The 19991-nt window shown below is 49.9% G+C and overlaps 1 pseudogene; it reads right to left on the reverse strand.

Moving 5' to 3' along the window:
• Window positions 1-12459: 12459 nt before the first annotated feature.
• LOC133752881 (SNW domain-containing protein 1-like) lies at window positions 12460-14714 on the reverse strand (annotated as a pseudogene).
• Between the last annotated feature and the right edge of the window lie 5277 nt (window positions 14715-19991).

Consider the following 19991-nt stretch of genomic DNA (forward strand, 5'->3'; position numbering starts at 1 on the left):
TTCCCTTTTTCTCAGATAATTCTGAGAGGTATCAATGATGGGTCCAGTCACCGGTCTTTTATTCCTGGTACTGAGCTCCCAGTAGCCCTCCATTGTTGAATCATTTTCTTTCTTCCTTCCATCAAATCTCTGTTCTGAAGCTCTGTGCATACCTCTCCAGACCTCTTCCCAGGCAGTACCCGGCTGTCTGCACTCTGACTTCTTTATTCTCAACCCTTCACTATTTTGTGCTCATTTTGGTTCCTTCCGTATCCCCTAGCTGATCTGGTGTCTGTTATATCTGCCTTTTTTTTAAGGTTTATTTGTTTACTTGAAAGGCAGAGTTACAGAGAGAGAGGGGGAGTGACAGAGAAATCTTCCATCTGCTGGTTCATCCCTAAATGGCCCTGATGGCTGGAGCTGGGCCGTTCCTAAGCTAGGAGCCAGGAGCTGCCTGTGGGTCTCCATTGTAGGTGTAAGGGCCCAAAGACGTGGGCCATCTCGCGCTGCTTTCCCAGGAGCATTAGCAGGGAGCTGGATTGGAAGTGGAGCAGCTGGGACTCAAGCCAGTGCCCATATGGGAAGCTGGCACCACAGGCAGCAGCTTCAACTGCTACACCACAGCGCCGCCCCTATCCATGTGTCTTTACCAGAAGAAACACAAGAAGCCCCGGCTGTTGTGGCCATTTGGGGAGTGAACCAGTAGATGGAAGACCTCTCTCTTTCTGTCTCTCCCTCTCTGTAACTCTGCTTTTCAAATAAATACATCTTTTTTTTTTAAATTTTTGACAGGCAGAGTGGACAGTGAGAGAGAGACAGAGAGAAAGGTCTTCCTTTGCCGTTGGTTCACCCTCCAATGGCCTCTGCGGCTGGCGCTCTGTGGCCGGCGCACCGCGCTGATCCGATGGCAGGAGCCAGGTGCTTCTCCTGGTCTCCCATGGGGTGCAGGGCCCAAGCACTTGGGCCATCCTCCACTGCACTCCCGGGCCACAGCAGAGAGCTGGCCTGGAAGAGGGGCAACCGGGACAGGACCGGTGCCCCGACCGGGACTAGAACCCGGTGTGCCGGCGCTGCAAGGCAGAGGATTAGCCTATTGAGCCGCGGCATCGGCCATAAATCTTTTTTTAAAAAATAAATTGTTTAGGGGCCGGCGCTATGGTTCACTTGGTTAATCCTTCACCTGCGGCAACAGCATCCCATATGGGCACCGGGTTCTAGTCCCGGCTGCCACTCTTCCAGGCCAGCTCTCTGCTGTGGCCCGGGAAGGCAGTGGAGGATGGCCCAAGTGCTTGGGCCCTGCACCCGCATGGGAGACCGGGAGAAGCACCTGGCTCCTGGCTTCGGATAGGTGCAAAGCACCGGCCATAGTGGCCATTTGGGGAGTGAACCAGTGGAAGGAAGACCTTTCTCTCTGTCTCTCTCTCTCACTGTCTAACTCTGCCTGTCAAAAAAAATAAAATAAAATAAAAATAAAATAAATTATTTAAATCAGTCTCCCACATTGTGGCATGCTTGCCATGTGATTATGCTGTTCATTGCCAGTCGTTGAGATTTTTAAATTTTGCTTTCCGTTTTAGCTCCGCCCCCATCCTTGTTGATTGACTTTTGGGTGTGTAGGACATTAATCTACTTTCACAAATCACAGCCACACAGAAGGCTATACTTAGAGAAGGGTCCCTGTCTCGTGTATCGCTTGAACACGATTCCTTCCCGCTGCCGCTAGGGAAGCCACGGCTGCTTGCTCCTCCCTCTGTTTCCCTCGTAAAGACGTGGATGGTTCTCATTTAGCCCTTTTCCTCACACCGAAGGAAGCGTTCTCAGCATCCCCTTCTGTACTTCGCTGCTTCCAGGTAAACTCTGGAACCTGCCCCACGTTGGTTGTGAAGCCGTCCTCGCTCGTCTTCCTGCCTCCCCGTCCTCCACCGTGTAGCTGCGTCGTGGCCTCTTCACCCATGCTCTTCCTTTGGACGCTTAGCTATTTCTGAAATTTTGTGATTACAAAGCAATACTGCAATCCATCATTTGTGCATATTTCTTTTTCTTTCTTTCTTTCTTTCTTTCTTTTTTTTTTTCTTGACAGGCAGAGTGGACAGTGAGAGAGAGACAGAGAGAAAGGTCTTCCTTTGCCATTGGTTCACCCCCCAATGGCTGCCATGGCCGGCGCACCACGCCGATCCGAAGGCAGGAGCCAGGTGCCTCTCCTGGTCTCCCATGTGGGTGCAGGGCCCAAGCACTTGGGCCATCCTCCACTGCACTCCCGGGCCACAGCAGAGAGCTGGCCTGGAAGAGGGGCAACCGGGACAGGACCGGTGCCCCGACCGGGACTAGAACCCGGTGTGCCGGCGCCGCTAGGTGGAGGATTAGCCTGTGGAGCCACGGCGCCGGCCATTTGTGCATATTTCTTTTCATACTGCTGGAGGAGAACCTTTAAATTCCTAGACATGAAATTGCTGAGTTGAAGGGTGAAATCCCTGTTCCAATTCGATTTTGACTCACATGTGTACTTACACTGGTTTTTCATTGTTTGAGAGGCAGAGAGAGAGATTCCCTCCATCCACTGGCTCACTTCCCCAGACAGCTGCAGCGACCCTGGGGCCAGCCCAAAACGCTCTGCCGGTCTCCGACGTGGTGCCAGGACCCCACCTACTGGCTCCATCACTGCCGCCCCGGGGGTGTGCTCTAGTCGGCATGCTGGACTCTGGAACTGGAGCTGGTATGCATGTGGCCACGTTAACTGCTAGGCCAAACGGCCCGCCTTCCCTGGGGTATGGCTTGTTCTCGCTGATTCTGTTCCCCGGGACTTGTACCGGTTTGCATTTCTACCAGCAGTGTCTGAGTGTGCTAATTAGCCCACGGCCTGTCCCGCAGGACGTGTTGACAAGCTTTGGAATTTTGCCAGTCCAAGCCATGAAAACGTTCTCTCTGTCTAGTTTCAATTTGCATTTCAACCAGATTTAACTTTAAAATGTTAGAAAAAAGAGCCTAATTAGAAGTGTGATTGTCAGGTATTGAAACACATTTTATACACTCTCAACTGGGTATTCTCTAGAAAATTCTCTGGAAAGAGCTTTCACGCCAGAAGAATGTTAGCACACACCCCACCCCAGTGGATCAGGATGCCTTTGGAGCCATTCTAACCGCTTTACCTGGGATTTGGTCCCTTCCTCCTCCGGTTTAGCCGCTAGCGACTCTTCCAAAGCTTTCTTGCCCCACCTAACGGGCAATGAAGGGAACTGAGCTGCCTTTCAAATGCTGCCCAGAAAGCGGATGACAGGCAGCGCCCGCGATGTTCTGGCCTCATAGACGTTAGGACAAAACAGGACCCTAAAGAGAACTTAGAAGGTGTGCAGGTTCATAGTAAGGACTTCAGGCCACTTGTAGACCAAGTCTAGCTAAAGCCTGTTTTAGAGAGCGTTAATAAAGGGAGCCGACGCCTTGTCTTGTCTTAGCTGTGCCAATTGCTCCATGTGTGATCTTTGCTGACAGCTGCTGGTGTACTTACTCTCTAGGGTTTCAGATGGTCGTGTTTGAAAAGTTATTTATTTCTGCAAAACAGAAGTCACTTTTTTTCCTGATAGTAAGAGTAATACATGCTTGATGGGGAAAAATCCTAGAAAGCTTAGGAAAGAGGCTGGCGCCGCAGCTTACTAGGCTAGTCCTCTGCCTTGCGGCGCCGGCACCCGGGTTCTAGTCCCAGTTGCCCCTCTTCCAGGCCAGCTCTCTGCTATGGCCCGGGAAGGCAGTAGAGGATGGCCCAAGTGCTTGGGCCCTGCACCCGCATGGGAGACCAGGAGAAGCACCTGGCTCTTGGCTTCGGATCAGCGAGATGCGCCGGCCACAGCGGCCATTGGAGGGTGAACCAATGGTAAAGGAAGACCTTTCTCTCTGCCTCTCTCTCTCATTGTCTAACTCTGTCAAAAAATAAAAATAAAAAAAAGTTTAGGAAAGAATAAAGAAAACATTCAAATTACCTGTGCTCCTCCCGCTCTGCGGTAAGCACACGTAACAGTTTGTGTCAATCCGTGTGGCTCTGGCACTTAGATACCTGTTCTGCACGCACACGTACACACGGACTCTCTCACACACAGTCTCTGCTTTGTGCCCGTTGCTGTCTTCCTATACGTACAATATATATGTGGGCACTTCAAAAAGTTTGTGCAATAATGGAATTAAAAGATTAGCATATTTTCACACAGAAGCTTTTGAAATCTGTGCATAGCTTTTTCACAATACGCATTTTTCATGAGCTTTATTGAAGACCTCCTGTCTGTACACTACACGTGATATATATAATGTCTACATATGTATGAGAACTGCTTATTTTTCTCCATGTTCTATACTTGTTTAACAAAAAGTGGAATACTTAGCTGACCCTCTTGTAATTTGCTTTTGTCACTTAACAAAGTAAACATCTATTTTTCTCTTCATCTAAAAGCTCTAAAGCAGAATATTTAATTGCTACACAGTCTTTGTGAGTATCCCTTCAACTTTTTAGAAAGTCATAAACATATAATGCTTAATATTTTTCAGCTTCATAAACAGTTTCTAGGAACATAGATTTTTGTTCACATGACTTCCATTAGAATTAATTCCTAGAGCTAGAGTTTGTAGGTCAAAGAGTAGCGTTTTTTTGTTTGTTTGTTTTGGTTTTTTTTGACAGGCAGAGTGGATAGTGAGAGAGAGAGAGAGACAGAGAGAAAGGTCTTCCTTTGCTGTTGGGTCACCCTCCAATGGCCGATGTGGCCGGCGCACCGTGCTGATCCGAAGCCAGGAGCCAGGTGCTTCTCCTGGTCTCCCATGCAGGTACAGGGCCCAAGCACTTGGGCCATCCTCCACTGCACTCCTGGGCCACAGTAGAGAGCTGGCCTGGAAGAGGGGCAACCGGGATAGAATCCAGCGCCCCGACCGGGACTAGAACCCGGTGTGCCAGCGCCGCAGGCAGAGGATTAGCCTAGTGAGCCGCGGTGCTGACGAAAGAGTAGTGTTTTTAAAAAATATTTTTATTAAAGTAACACAAACACATCGGAGGAAGCAGACTAATGCTCACCCCTGCCCCCTCCCCCACAGATATCCACATCCTAGTACCTGGAATCTTAGATGGCAACAGGGATTTTCCAGGTGTGATTAAGAGCTCGCCATGGGGAGATTGTCCTGGAATACCTGGGGGGGGGGGGTCCAGCGTCCTCATGGGGGTCCTAGTGAAGGGAATGAGGACACTAGAGAGTCACAGAAGAGAGGCGGTGACGGAAGCAGCACATCCAGTGGTGCAGTCGCTGCTGGGAAAGGCCACAAGCCGCAGTGCACACCGCCGTTGGTTCTAGAAGCTGGGAAAGGCTTACAAAGCATTCTCCCCTAGAGCCAGCACCTTCGTTTCAGCTCTGGGAGACCCGGTTTGGACTTCTATCTTCCACAATTACAAGAGAATGTGTTTATGTCATCTTAAGCCACTCGGTGTGTGCTAATTTGTTATGACAGCAAGAGGAAGGCGATAGACAACAGATTAAACAGCTGTCCTAGGGGAGACTCACCGCCCTGCAAAGCAGTCCTCTGCACTAGCTCCCAGACTGACCGCCCTATATCCAAATGATGTGCCTGTGCTGCTACGTCTTGGCTTATGAAGCCTGGGCACTATCTATTGAGTTCCTCTTGTACTCGAAAAGCACTTTGCTATCTTATATTATTCCTCTCAGCTTCCAACCCCCAAGTCTCCCAATTTATTTTCTTCATTTGTTTGATTAATATGAACTGTTTTACATTATACCAACGCATACATACAGTATTGTATTTTGTTTTATTTACTGAGCCACATAAATTACAGGTAGATTTTCTTTTACCGCTTTTCCGAATATTAATAAGTGCCTTGACTTTCCCTGTTTGCCTAGTTTTTTTTTTTTGACAGGCAGAGTGGACGGTGAGAGACAGAGAGAAAGGTCTTCCTTCCTTTTTGCCATTGGTTCACCCTCCAATGGCCGCCGCGGCCGGTGCATTGCGCTGATCCGAAGGCAGGAGCCAGGTGCTTCTCCTGGTCTCACTGCCTTCCCGGGCCATAGCAGAGAGCTGGCCTGGAAGAGGGGCAACCGGGATAGAATCCGGCGCCCCAACCGGGACTAGAACCCAGTGTGCCGGCGCCGCAAGGCAGAGAATTAGCCTGTTGAGCCACGGTGCCAGCCCCTGTTTGCCTAGTTGTAAAGGCACCCATTCAGCTCCTCTATATTAGTTTCCTGTTGCTGCTACAACAAGGCCAGAGGCCCAGAGGGGTCTCACTGGGCTAAAATCAAGGTGTTGGCAGGGCTTCATTCTTTCTGGAAGCTCTAGGAGAGAATCTATTCCCTTGCCTTTTCCAGAGTCAAGAGGTTTCCCTCATTCTTTGGCTGGTGGCCACCTTCCATCACAAAACCAGCAGTGACAAGTCAAGTCCTGCTCATGCTGAATCATCTCTCTGATGCTCTCTTCTTCCCTGTTCCATATGCAAGGGCCTTTGTGATTTCACTGGGCCTGCTTGGATAATCCACAATAATCTCCCCCATCCCAAGGTTAGCTAATTAGCAACCTTAATTCCATATGCAATCTTAATTCCCTTTTTCTGTGTATAACCTGATATATTCACATATTCCATGAGTTAGTACATGCACATCATTTTTTTAAAGATGTATATATTGGGGCCAGCGTTGTGGTACAGTGAGTTAAGCAGTTGCCTGTAACACTGGCATCCCATATGAGCCCTGGCTCAAGTTCCTGCTGCTTCACTTCCAGTCCAGCTCCTTGATAATGGGCCTGGGATAGCAGCGGAAGATGGCCTAAGTCCTTGGGCCCCTGTACCCACTTGGAGACCCTGATGGAGTTCCAGTCTCCTAGCTTCAGCCTAGCCCAGCCCTGGCTGTTGCAGGCATTTGGGGAGTGAACCAGTGGATGGAACACCTCTCTGTCTGTCTGTCTGTCTGTCTCTCTCTCTCTCTGTCACTCTACCTTTCAAATCTTAAAAAAAAAAAGTATTTATTTGAAAGGCAGAGTGACAGAGTCACAGGGAGATAGAGATCTTCCGTTCACTGTTCACTCCCCAAATACCCACAACAGCTGGGGCTGGGCCAGGCCAAAGCCAGGAGCCCAGAGCTCCATCTGGGTCTCCTACATGGATGGCAGGAATCCACGCACTTGAACCCTCTGTTGCCTCCCAGGCACATTGGCAGGAAGCTGGATGGGAAGCAGAAGCGACACTTGATCCCAGGCACTCTGGTATGGTAAGGAAGCCTCCTAAGTGGTGGCTTTAACCGGCTGTGCCATCCTGCAGCTTGCTTTTCCTCTCTGGAAGGTGTTAGGATTTACCGCTGGTGTTCTGAGTTCCATGATCCTATGTCTTGCCGTGTGCCTTTTTTCATTCGTAGTCCTGGACTCTTGGCGGGCCCTTTCCATGTAGAGACAGTTTCCTTCACTAAGTGGCATATTCTTATATTATTTATTTGAAAACTGCAGTCCTTCCATTTCTTTCTTTACTTTTTTTTTTTTCTTGGACTGACCCTAAATTGCGTGGACCTTCTGGAACTGTCTCTATTTCCTAGCCTTTCTCTCTTGTTTTCTGTCTCATTGTCTTTTTATTCTATTTCCTGAGAGATGTCCTTGATTTTACATGACAACCCTTTTTTTCAGTGTTCCAGTTTCCAAGATCTCTTTCCCATCCTGTGATTATAACTTGTCCACCTCTTCCCTGCTCACTTTCCTCTCTCTCTTTCTCTCTTCCTTTCACCCTCATTCAGATTCTGTCCTTGTTTCTTGGATGCAGTCACTTCTCTTAGCACTCGGTAAATCTTCCAGGATTTTGGTTTTTGATGTTGAACTCTTCTTTTGTCCCCTATATATTTTTTATCTTAGTTTATTTTCTGTTTGTTTTTTCCTTTACGTTGGACGTGTTCCTCCGCTGTTTGGGGATCTTTGTTGATAATGAATACGGAGGCACCTACAAGCAAGGCCTGAGGGAGCAGTGCAGGGAACTCAGTAAGAGTCTGCATGTGGGATGTTGACAGCAGCCATGGTCTTCAGTGGGACACAGCTGATCTGTGACTCAGCAGGGAGTGAGTGCAGGGAGCATGCCATGGCTTCTCTCTCTGCCCACCATGCGCAAATGAACTTGACACAAAGCCACCCATACTTCCACCGTCTCCAGAGGAGGCTGGAGGATGAGCAAGGACGGGGACAGAAGCCAACAGCACAAGCTGTATCCACTTAGGTTCAGTCAGGAAATCAGAAGGCACTCTGGGCATGTCAGGTCTAAAAGGCTAAATACAGATTCAGGGCTTGACATGGGGATTGAAAGAGTTGGAGGGGGTGGTAAGGCTAGAGGTCAGGTCACTGCCAAAAAGGTCAGAGGGTTTGACTCTGAAGACCTTGGCCTGAGGCTCCAGTGTTGGCATGGAAGCTGCAGCAGTTCCCAAGAGTCTCTGAGAAGCTCCTACGGCTGTTCCCAGTTTTCAGTGGTGAAGTGGGCTATTCCAAAAGCTTACTTGGAAGCCAGTGCCAGCCTCATCTGCCCACGTGCCTGGTTTCTACCACCTGCAGCAAGCCAGAGTTTGGTTGAGTTTCTCCCATACCCACATCTGGCAGTCTTTCCTCTAAGCCCCTTTGCTGTTTTCTAGAGAAAGTGGCTCTCATCCCGCGCTTGAGGCAGGGCAGGTAGGCAGGTGGGCCAGGCTTGGTGCCGAGGGTGCCAGGAACTGGACGCCCTCGGGTTTAATGCCTGGAGAGAAGGAGGTTCCTGTTTCCTCCCTGGAGGGTCACCGTGGCGGAGCGGCATCAGGAAAAGGACTCGAGCGTCAGCCGCTCCGCGCACAGGTGGTGGCGCTGTCCTCCTGATCTCAGCTTTGCGCCTCGCCTGGATTGTGCTCCGCTACGGGGCGCCCTTCCTGGAGCTGCTGTACACCCCAACTGGATAGCTTCCTGCCGAGCCTGCCATCCCTCCCTGGCTGCTGTCTGCACCCCAGCAGTGCCCTGAAGTGCCACGTCTGTTGATGTCTCCTTTCCCATTCTCCTTGTTCTTGCAGGAGGATTGCTTTTTTGTGCCTGTACTATCATTTCACCAGGATTCGGAAGGCCGAGATGATAAAGACAAGTTGTAAGTGTGCTAGGTAATTGCCTGCAGGTGTGGGCTTTTTAGAACTTTGCCACAAATTGTTAAATGTAATGCTTGCTTTAAAGTCATGCAAAGACTTTTAAATGTTTATTTGTTCAATTATAGCCTTTGCTTATTCTAAGATATTCAAATAGGAAAAATATAAAATAGTAAAGGCATAACACTCTCTAAAAGCAACTTTTCCCATTATTAAAATTGTGCTCATTAAAGAAAATCTGAATCAGGGCCAGACATTATCCTCAGCCCATTAAGCCCCTCCCGGCCACATGACGACCCTATGAGGTAGGTGCTGTTCTCCCGTTTTACAGATAAAGGACCTGAGGCCAGACGGGTGATGAAATGAGCCACGGCTACAGGCTAGCCAGTACCAGGGAAAGCCCAGATTGATCATGCTCAGGCTACGGCCTGCACCCCAAGACTCTGCTGGCTTGGAAAACAGCAGGGAAAAGGTCAGCTCTTTCCACATGGCTCCAGGAGGACCTTTTGGAGTATTTGCTTGCAAAGTTGTAGTGTCCTTTCTCAGCTAATCTGCAGCTGTACGTGTAGGGGTTGTTTACGTGTGTAGTCTGTGTTTTATCACGTAGTCCTGTGCCCTGAGCATTTTATATGTATCTAGACTTCATACAAAGTAAAACATCAGTTAGGTGTCCACTGAAATGTTATGGTAAGACCTCTGAATAGGAATTCTAAATCATGAAAAAAAAAAAAAAGAATGCCTTGTCCAGTTTCAGACTGTCGTCTTGTGTTTCATGGAGTCTTGCGCGGCTGACTGGGTGTCAGTGGGTCTGCTGTCTCCAGGTAAGGGGCTAACCGGGCATGACATTCGGCGTCTCTAAACGCGAGTCTCCTCACCTGCGGAGTGGGGAGAGTAACTTCTATGGAGCATCCTTGGACCACTGCGGGAATTTACAAGAAGATGAAAGGGTGTCCGAGCCCCCGACCCTCCGGAGGTAAATGGCAGTGGTTGTTATTTCAGGATTATCCTCGCTGCCCGGGAGACCCACAACACACTGTACACGAGGACTACGGAATGTTCATGGAGAACGGAATTAAAATGTCAATTGATTTTGGTGTAAGAACTTTAGAAAGCCACCTATAGTTTCTCATATTGTGCGTTTCCATGAGCGTTCTGCAGACCCCTTGTATCCATGGGTTTCAGATCTTTTTGCATCCACACCAGCTCATCTTTTTAATTTTTCCCCCAACCCTCTTAAAGTTCTCACATTTTTCTGTCAGGTTGACCCTTTCGGCCTTTATTTAGGTGCCAAGCAAAGAGCTGATTGGCTACTTGGCTTGTTTCCACTGACGAGAGACTGGAGCATGTGTGCTACACTCTTGAGGAAGTGTACTTACGAACAGTAGCGAGGTTTCCCCCTTGGTTGGGACGTTCTCTGGGAAGGGCATGGCCGGAGGACCCTGGTCAGACCGAAGGCGAGGCAGGACAACGTGTGGGGAAGCAGTACGGCACTTCTGACCAGAGGCCAGGCCGGAGGGCGGGCAGGGCGCTGCTCTCCCTGCAGGCTTCTCAGTCTCAGTGCAGACTACCGGGGACTTGCTCGAACACTCCCATCAGGAGTTGTAGCTGCTTCCCAGAAGAAGGGGATGAAACACAGTCTGTAAGAAAGGTCCCTTTCAGGCAGGGCCAGTATTTCACAATCAGATGTGTGAGGAAAGGGACAGGTGACTTGAGAGTCCTCCAAAGAGCAAAGCGCCCCTCCCTGAGGTTCACAGCACCTGCCATCAGCGCACTGAAGAGAGTCCCGAGCTCGAGGCTCATCTGTATGTGAGTACTGCCCGGCCGTCTTTAAACCCCTGGAGGGATAACCCAGCAAACGTTCACCGCCGTCATCAGTTCTGTCTGCAGTGGTCAGTAACTGTGAGATTATGGAAGATTTTCATCTTCTGCACGTAACTGTTCATGTTTCGGTTTTTGAAAAAAAAAATGCCGACCAGGTAATTGCGTCCGTTGTGAGAATGACACAAATATGTTTCACAACACATCAAGTCAGTTTTAGCGGCTCATGGATGTGTGTCACTGGTAGCGCCTTTGAACCCATTTTCATTGCCAAGAATCAACCAGTCCCTCAGATGGCCCAGGCGGTCACGTTGGCCCTGAGCTCCAGCTGGATCACGCTGACCGGGAGGCCTGGGTACCACACAGAGCTCCTCATCAGGAAGGGCTGGGGCTGGGGAGACCCTGTGTGTTTCTAACAGCCCCCGCGTGCACGCTGGGTGAGCCTGTGTGCTAGAGGAGCGAAAACCAGCAGGGAATGGAAACCTCGCCAGGCAGGGACTGGCAAGCCAAACAGGGAGGATGAGCCTCCCGCCTTGCCACTTTCGCCTCTGGCTGGCGGCCTGTAATCATTTGGAGGAGAGGAACTTGATTTGACTGACTCTATTTAATAAGAAGTCGCACTAGAACAGGGTTGTGCCAGATCTTATTAAGTGAGCGCCTGGCTCAGAGACTTCCCAATGAAGTCCCATGGCCCCTGGCGCTTGAGAACCTGTCTGGGGCTGGCTGGCTGTGTTGGGGGCTTTGGGACCTGGGGAGGGCTGTGGCTTCTCACCCTCAGCTCAGGCCACGGGTCCTGGTTTCTCTGAACCCTGAGGTGGTGACGTGGAGGGGGATGGGGTAGTGGTTATTGCAATGTTGACTTCCTGTTTGTGGAGCAGTATGGGGTTATAACTGGGGGAGGCCAAACAGAGATCACCCACATCCAGCCCCATAGAACCCACCAATCACAAATGCACTCACTCTTCCTGTGTGGAGAAATATGCGTAACATGAAACTTAGCATTTTAACCTTTGTTTCTCATTGAAATGTTTCTATTTGAAACAAATGGTTGCACTAAGCAAGATCTTACTTTTCCCACTCTAAAATAAAATGAACACAATAGGGGCAACATCCATTTGCAGGACAGTTCCAGTATGTGAACTCACTGTGGTTGGGGTAATTTTATTCCTAAGCGGTTGTTCTTATACAAATACTAACCCCAAACTACTCACATCACACAAAAGGGAGTGGCTTGAGTCTTGTGTGTAGGCCAGTATGTTCTGTAAGTGCCAAAAGATGGGAGATGCACAAACAGAACCCACTCTTTAAAAAAATCTAATTCAGCTGTTCTCTCTGCACTGGGAGACAGCCTGTTGGGTTTTCCCACCCAACAATAAACCTTTCCCCTTTAAAAAAAAAATCTAATTCAAAGTAGAATTTCCAATCCCCCCTTTCATCTCTTGTAGTAAAAAGTAGCCCTGGGATCTGGCCCACCAATTGGGTTTTATGCTGACCATTTACCAAGTGTTCCCCCAGGACTGGCGTCATCAGATGACGTTTGCTCTCTCCAAAGAGATGTAGCTATCTACTCCTTTCTCCTCTCCTTGCCTTCGCGTTCCTGCTCCTTGGGCCACAGCTATCTGAAGATCTTCTGGAGTCACCATGCTGTTTGGCTTCTTCCAAAAACTTGTCCAAACCAAAAAGGTCTTCCTCGAACTGAACTGTTCCTTTTTGGGCTCTCGGCCTGTGGGCTGGACCAGAAACCTCCTTGTTGGAGAACAAGTCTGTTGGTCTTTGTTCTGGCTTCTGGGTCCTCACCATACATGTCCTTGTCCAGAGTTTTCCTGGGCCTCTAAATACTCTGGGCCACATCTTTACCGCTTCTCCTGCTTGATCATGAAAGCTGTACATTTTGTCTCTCCACCTGCAGATCCACTGTCCGCACCCTTGGACTGCTCCAAGAGCCTTTGGCCGTCCTGAGCTTCACGAAGTCCGAGGACTGGGCCTGGCGAGAGCAGCGACTTCACGGACGCCTCTATGGTTTGGGCCTCTTCTCAGGAGCTGCCCTGGAAGGATTCCGCTCCTGCTGCCTCTCCTTACACCTGCCAGGCCGCACTTCGCCCCCTCACGTGCCTCCCGCTCCTCTTTTTCCACACGGGTTGTGACCCCAGCTCTCCTCTCCAGGCCTTTCAGGCCATCTCAGTTTTTCCTCACATGTCTCCTTTTCTGCGTGAGGCATCCTGCTGTCTTCCCAGGTGTGTGTCTCCACGGCTCCAGGAGCCTTGCGAGCAGCGATCAGGGCCTCAGCTGTGCTGTCTGTAATCCTCTCCCATCAGCCATCTGTCTCATGCACTTGTACAGCCCTTTGCGATTTTCCGGTTGGAAATACAAGGAGGGGTCTTCCGGTCTTCTTGGTCCTTTCCAGTCATCTTGTGGCTGGGAGACTGCATTGACAAGAGCAGGAGGAAAAGGTGGTTCCCAGGGAATTTTCTTGTTACTGTTTTTTAAAAAAGCTTTATTTATTTATTTGAGAGGCAAAGGCAGAGAGGGAGGTCTTCCATCCACTCGTTTACTCCCCAAATGGCTGCGATGGCTGGAGCTGGGCTGATTCAAAGCCAGGACCCAGGAGCTTCCCCTGGGTCTCCCACACAGGTGCAGGGGCCCAAGCATTTAAGCCATCCTCTACTGCCTTCCCAGGCCATCAGCAGGCAGCTGGATTGGAAGTGGAGCAGCCGGGTCTCGAACTGGTGCCCTTATGGGATGCCAGCACTGCAGGCAGCGGCTTTAGCTGCTATGCCACAGTACCGGCCCCTTCTTACTAATCTTGAACTTTGGAGACTGCATTGGATCTTTGTGCATTTCTACCATCCGAGTCACCCTCTGTGTAGCTCCAGAGTTGAAAGCCACAGCTCGTTGAGATGGTGTGTATCAGTGTGTACTGAGCAGGGCCCAGTTTACCAACCCCTCGAACTGGCATGGCTGCGGCACCCTTCTGCGACACAGATTGTCCCAAGGCCACTCTTGGCTTTTCTGTTTTATCTCTCTTTTTTAAAAAATATTTATTTTATTTATTTGAAAGTCAGAGTTATGCAGAGAGAGGAGAGGCAGAGAGAGAAAGGGGGATCGTCCATCCTCTGGTTCACTCCCCAATCAGCCACAATGGCTGGAACTGCGCCGATCCAAAGCCGGGAGCCAGGAGCCAGGAGCTTCTTCCGGGTCTCCCATGCGGGTGCAGGGAACCAAGGACTTGGGCCATCTTCTACTACTTTCCCAGGCCATAGCAGAGAGCTGGATCAGAAGTGGAGCAGCCAAGTCTTGAACTGGTGCCCATATGGGATGCCGGCACTTCCGGCCAGGGCGTTAACCTGCTGCACCGCTGTGCCACAGCGCTGGCCCCTCTGTTATCTCTTTAATAGCGTCTTCATCAGGTCTTTGCAGGTCTGGATCATCTGCATTCCTAACCTCCTTTGGAACCAGTTCAGAATATTTGCTATAAATGACCTTGTCTTGACTGTTCTTGTCCAGCAATTACATCATATTTAATTTTTCCCTCAGGAGCTACCGGAATGGCCAGTGCATTTGACATATTTTTCTTGCGTCCCGTATGTGCTGAGCCACGTGGACCTCTGGAAAAGCACCTCCATCTCTAGAATCCTCTTCCAGCTGGGGTACCCAGGCTTTCTGGGGCCTGTGTGGGGAAGGTTCTCTTCGAGATGAGGCCACGAAGGTCCGCCGCCGTCTGTGGGACCTTGCCTTTTCTTCAGCCTCAAGCCGGGCCTGAGCGAGCTGAGTAGGTGCAGGTAAAAAGCTGCTGAGCACCGCGTTCTTCTGCTTCGCCATTGAAGTGGACTCGTGCCGCCCAGTGGCCCCGAGTGCACCCACGCATCCACAGCGCAGGCGTTATGGCGCGGCAGGTTAACCAGCACTTGCAATGCCAGCATCGTGTGTCGGAGCACCCATCTAAACCTTGGCTACTCTGCACTTCGGTGCAGCTTCTGGCTACCAAGCTCGGGAGGCAGCAGAGGATGGCCCATGTACTTGGGAGACTTGGGTGGAGCTCCTGGCTCCTGGCTTTGGCCTGGCCCAGCCCCAGCCATTGTGAACGGGAAAACTTGCTCTCTGTCTCTCTGTCACTCTGCCTTCCAAATAAATAAGTCTCTTTTTTTAAAGTAAAGTCACAGCGTGTGCAACCATTAACACAATCCATCTTCAGAACCTTTTCATCTACCATTTGGCACCGCATTTGCGAGAGTCTTCCATGCTGTAGCTTAAATTAGTACCGCATTGCCTTTTGTGGTCACTCTTAACAAGATGCAAATTTGAAATCCACACTCCTACCCTCAAGAAAAAGTCCTGCCCCACTTGGTTGATGTCTCTGTCCAGCCAGCCTTCCAGGATCTGTTCCACACAGTTCTTTCGAATTTCCCATCTCTGCTCCTTACCCTCCCCATATCCACGGCCTCACCAGATCCCAGCAAATGTACTTCAGAAATGGCTCCCGAATAGAACCTCTTTTCTTTGTCACTGCCATGGCCAGCCTATTTCCTGCCTTTACTATCCCAAGCCATCCTTGACCTGCACCTGCGAGCACTCTCTCCTCTAGTCCTGCTTCCTCAGAACAGAGCTGAACAGCTGTCTTCCCTCAGGCGCTCTCTCTGCAGCCTGTGCTCCTGCCCAGTGCCCGCAGCTTCCTGTTCACGCTTGGCCACTGCGGAGACCTCCCAGGATGGGATACCTGGCCGCCCTGCTGCCCCTTCCACACAAGCCGCTCTGAAAACACGCTCTGTTCCCAGACTCTGACTGGCCCTTGCGCTTCCTTCCACTGTCTGCAATGCTGGCAAATGCCTGCGAAGCCTGGAGACCCCACTCCAATGCAACTCACACGGCGATGGGGCCCCTGAGCCCAAGATGTGCTGTTAGCCAGCTCCCATTTGACAAAACTGCCCTGTTCTTGGATTATCCCTATGGTACCCGCCAGTTCTTCCACCTAATGTTGACATTTATCATGATGCTTATCTCACATATGTGATCTTCATGTCTGGTGCTTTGGGAACATTTAAAAATCATCATTTAATTTGCTTTTTTAGTTGTGAAAAGTGCCCTTCCATACACCCGACTTTTTGCAGTCTGGCGGGGAGGGGCCGGCAGGGTGGGGAGAAACCAGGAGAAACCATATCTCTTGTTGATCTCCGGAGACTGCTCTCCTACTTCACTTCTTTTCTAGATACAAGTCCCTGTGGCTGGTCAGCTTCGAAGCTGACTCAGGCATTCTTTGGCATTTTAAACAAGAACACCCGACTCTAGCTTTTCAGCCTCACCAGATCACATCTCACCTTCAAGGTGTGCCTTTGGCTTTCCTGTACCAAGCAAGCCTTTCCTACAGCCCTTCTAAAGAAGATCATGGCTTTATAGCTGTTCTGTACATGACCGACTTCGGGGATCTGGTAGCTTCTGCACCTCTATAGAGCAAGGAAGTCCAGTTCTCTTGGATTTATTGGAAAGGACAAGGGGCAGGGGGTGAGGCATTCCACAGGAGCTTGTCAAGTCAGGCCAGCAGAGCAGCACAAGATGTGATTTCTGGGACTTCATGCAGGAGTAAGTGACCCTGAAAGCAGCGTCCCCCATACAAAGGAGAAATGGAAAAGCCCGCCTCAAAACCAGCCACCCGCGGCCTTGACCTGCTAGAAATGCTGGCTTCCAGGCTTCTCCACTGTGAAGTTACTCTTTTTCCTCACTTTATATATGAAGGCGTATTTATTTTGTGAGAAATACCCAGAAACCCGGCAAATATCCGGTTTCTCCTTAAACTTCCACGTGTTGATTTGGGAATTGTAGTAGGATTGTGCCTGCATCAGCTCTTCCTGTGGGACTGTGATGGCGCTTTTCACTTTCCCTCATTTCTTCTACAGGTAGTAATTAGAATTCCTCTGGGAGGAAGATTTGGCCATTCGCTCAAGTTATTTCCTTATTTAGTTATATCCCTGTGGCCTCAAACATACCAATTTTATTCTTTGAGTTGTAATCCATACTGTTATTTATTTATTTTTAAAGCTTTATTTATTTATTTGAAAGAGTCACACACAGAGAGAAGGAGAGGTGGCGGGGGGGGGGGGTCTTCCATCCACTGGTTCACTCCTGATTGGCCGCAACGGCTGGAGCTGTGCCGATCTGAAGCCAGGAACCAGGAGTTTCTTCTGGGTCTCCCATGTGGGTGCAAGGACCCCAGGACTCGGGCCATCTTCTACTGCTTTCCCAGGCCACAGCAGAGAGCTGGATTGGAAGTGGAGCAGCCGGGACTCGAACCGGCACCCATATGGGATGCCGGCACTGAACACCGGGGCTTTAATCCACTGCACCACAGCACTGGCCTCTATTTATTTCTCCCCCTCACACACACCCGGTCATTTACTCTGTTGCTTGGACTGCTCCAGTTTTGGTCTTCGGGAGCCCATTCAGGTGGGCCCCTGTGCCCTGTTACTGTGCCAACTGTGTGTGTTGAGTGTGTCTGTCTATCACTGTGAGATTTTTACATTTCTCTGGGAAGCTCATCAGAAGCACCATATAATGACTATCTTTGGCAAAGCACTCAGCGTGTAATTTATATTAATGTAAAGATATCAAAGGTTATCAAAGCCAAGTATCATTCATTACATGCAAATTATAGATGTCAAGTCCGAGTTCTCAGAGAGAGCAGGTGTGACAGCCTTAAATGCGAGAGAGGCAGAGGCTTAGCCGCCATCAAGTTTTTTCAAAATGCCTCTCCCACTGAGGAATACAGTGGTGCCTTTCAGTCCTCTGAAATCTTTGAGTGTGACAGCTCAGTTCTGCCCACTCCTCAAATGCAGGATCTTTCTGATAAGAAGGGGACAAAAACGTGGAGTTGAACATGAGGGGACTTCAAAAAGTTCATGGAAAGATGGAACTAAAGACTGTTTCCCACACACTTCTTGAAGTGCCCTTATACCATTGTATTTCTTTAGAAATAGTCATGAAATGAATTGACGTAATTTGAACTGTTGCATTAACTCTTCTGTTAAAAATATACTTGTGAGAGGGAGGCGGGATGAGGACTTAATCTATTGTCAGCAGGTGGACTGCCGTCTTGATATTAACTTCCCTTGTGCTGGTCAGCAAGTTTCTCAAAGGAAAAATGAAAGGACAATAGAAACAATTCAGAAGAACTAAACACGAAGTGAAAAACTGTGCTGTTCATTCATAACTCAGGGAAACAAAGTGATAAAGATCTATAGTGTTTTGAATACAATCGACATGACTTCATTTAGCTAAGGCATTACAATGAGCACACAGCTGAGGAATTTTCCAAAATGTCCACTCTTTTTTTTTTTGACAGGCAGAGTGGATAGTGAGAGAGAGAGACAGAGAGAAAGGTCTTCCTTTGCCGTTGGTTCACCCTCCAATGGCCGCTGCAGCCAGCGCATTGTGCTGATCTGAAGCCAGGAGCCAGGTGCTTCTCCTGGTCTCCCATGCGGGTGCAGGGCCCAAGCACTTGGGCCATCCTCCACTGCCTTCCCGGGCCATAGCAGAGAGCTGGCCTGGAAGAGGGGCAACCCGGATAGAATCCGGCGCCCCAACCGGGACTAGAACCCGGTGTGCCGGCGCCGCAAGGTGGAGGATTAGCAAAATGTCCACTCTTGCCATCAGTCTGTCTTTTGTCGCAAAATGGCGAATTCTGACATGCAGGCAATAGGGACACAGCACTCCAGGTCAACAAGAAAAATGCATGCCCTGAAAGAGACCAGACTCAAAACGAGACTTTAAGCTGCAAGCGATCTGAATACAGCCCTGTGAAGCTGGAAAAACAATGCGTGGAGAAGACTGTCTTCCCCATGTAGGACAGTGAGATGGCTAAGACACACGTGGCTGGGTTTTGTTCGTTTTCTGTAGCCCTACAGCGTTCAGCCACTAGTCTGCTGGTTTGGGTGTCTAGGGCTCTGAGGTGTCCAGGTCACCGCAGCCACGGTGGGTGGCATCAACGACACTCAACTCATCCTTCGCAGCATGCATGCGGCAGCTGGCCAAGACTCCTCAGCACCCCAAGGCGCACTCAGTCCCTTTTGGGGGTCTGGGTCTCTTTGTAAGAGGGTCAGGATGACCTAGTGAAGCCAGCTGGAGCAGAGAATCACATGCGGAATTGCATGGGCCCAGGCCAGTTGTGGGTTTAGCCAGGCTCTGTGAGTTTCAGTGTTTGCTAACTCTTAGAATGTATCATAGGGCTTCCTTGCCCTGGAGAGACCAGGCTCTGCTAAGACGTGTGATAAGTGAGGCACCTGCATGCCTGCTGCAGGCGTAGCTGACTAGTCATCCCTGCCTTCAACACTTCGATTCTTTTTCGAAATATTTATGTATTTATTTGAGAGGCAAAGAGACCAAGAGCGAGGCAAATAGTGAGCTCTCATCCGCTGGTTCACTGCTCACATGCCCGCAGGGGTTAGCGGCTGAACCTGGGAGTGGGGTTCAATCCATGCCTCCAAGGTGGCGGCAGGGGCCCAAGTACTAAGCCATCACAGCTGCTTCCCAGGGTGTGCATTAGCGGGAAGCTGGGGAGAGGACTTGGGCCATCCTCCCCTGCTTTCCCAGGCGCATCAGCAGGGAGCTGGATGGGAAGTGGAGCAGCTGGGACACCAACTGGCACTCATAGGCCGGTGCTGCAGGCCACGACTTAACCCTTTGCACCCCAGCACTGACCCCAGCATTTCAGATTCTTAATCTCCATGTTCTTTAGTCCCTTCCTGAGCCTCATTTTGATGTTACCCTATTCCCACAGCTGTGTGGATAGGCCTCCTGTCTCTCTATTAGCCTCTTGTTTAAGATTGCTCCGACACACATGAACAGTATTTAAAGATGATGATCTTTTGTTGGTAAGACCTTAACTTTGTGTTTTTTTTTTTCCCCAAAGCTAACAAAAGGGGCCTGCGCTGTGGCATAGTAGGTTAAGCCTCTGCCTGTGGCACTGGCATCCCATACGGGCACCAATTGGAGTTCCGGCTGCTCCACTTCTGATCCAGCTCTTTGCTAATGCGCCCAGGAAAGCAGTGGAAGATGGCCAAAGTGCTTGGGCTTCTATACGCACCTGGGAGACCTGGAAGAAGCTCCTGG

This window comes from Lepus europaeus, chromosome X, assembly GCF_033115175.1.
Source record: "Lepus europaeus isolate LE1 chromosome X, mLepTim1.pri, whole genome shotgun sequence".
Lineage (NCBI taxonomy): Eukaryota > Metazoa > Chordata > Mammalia > Lagomorpha > Leporidae > Lepus > Lepus europaeus.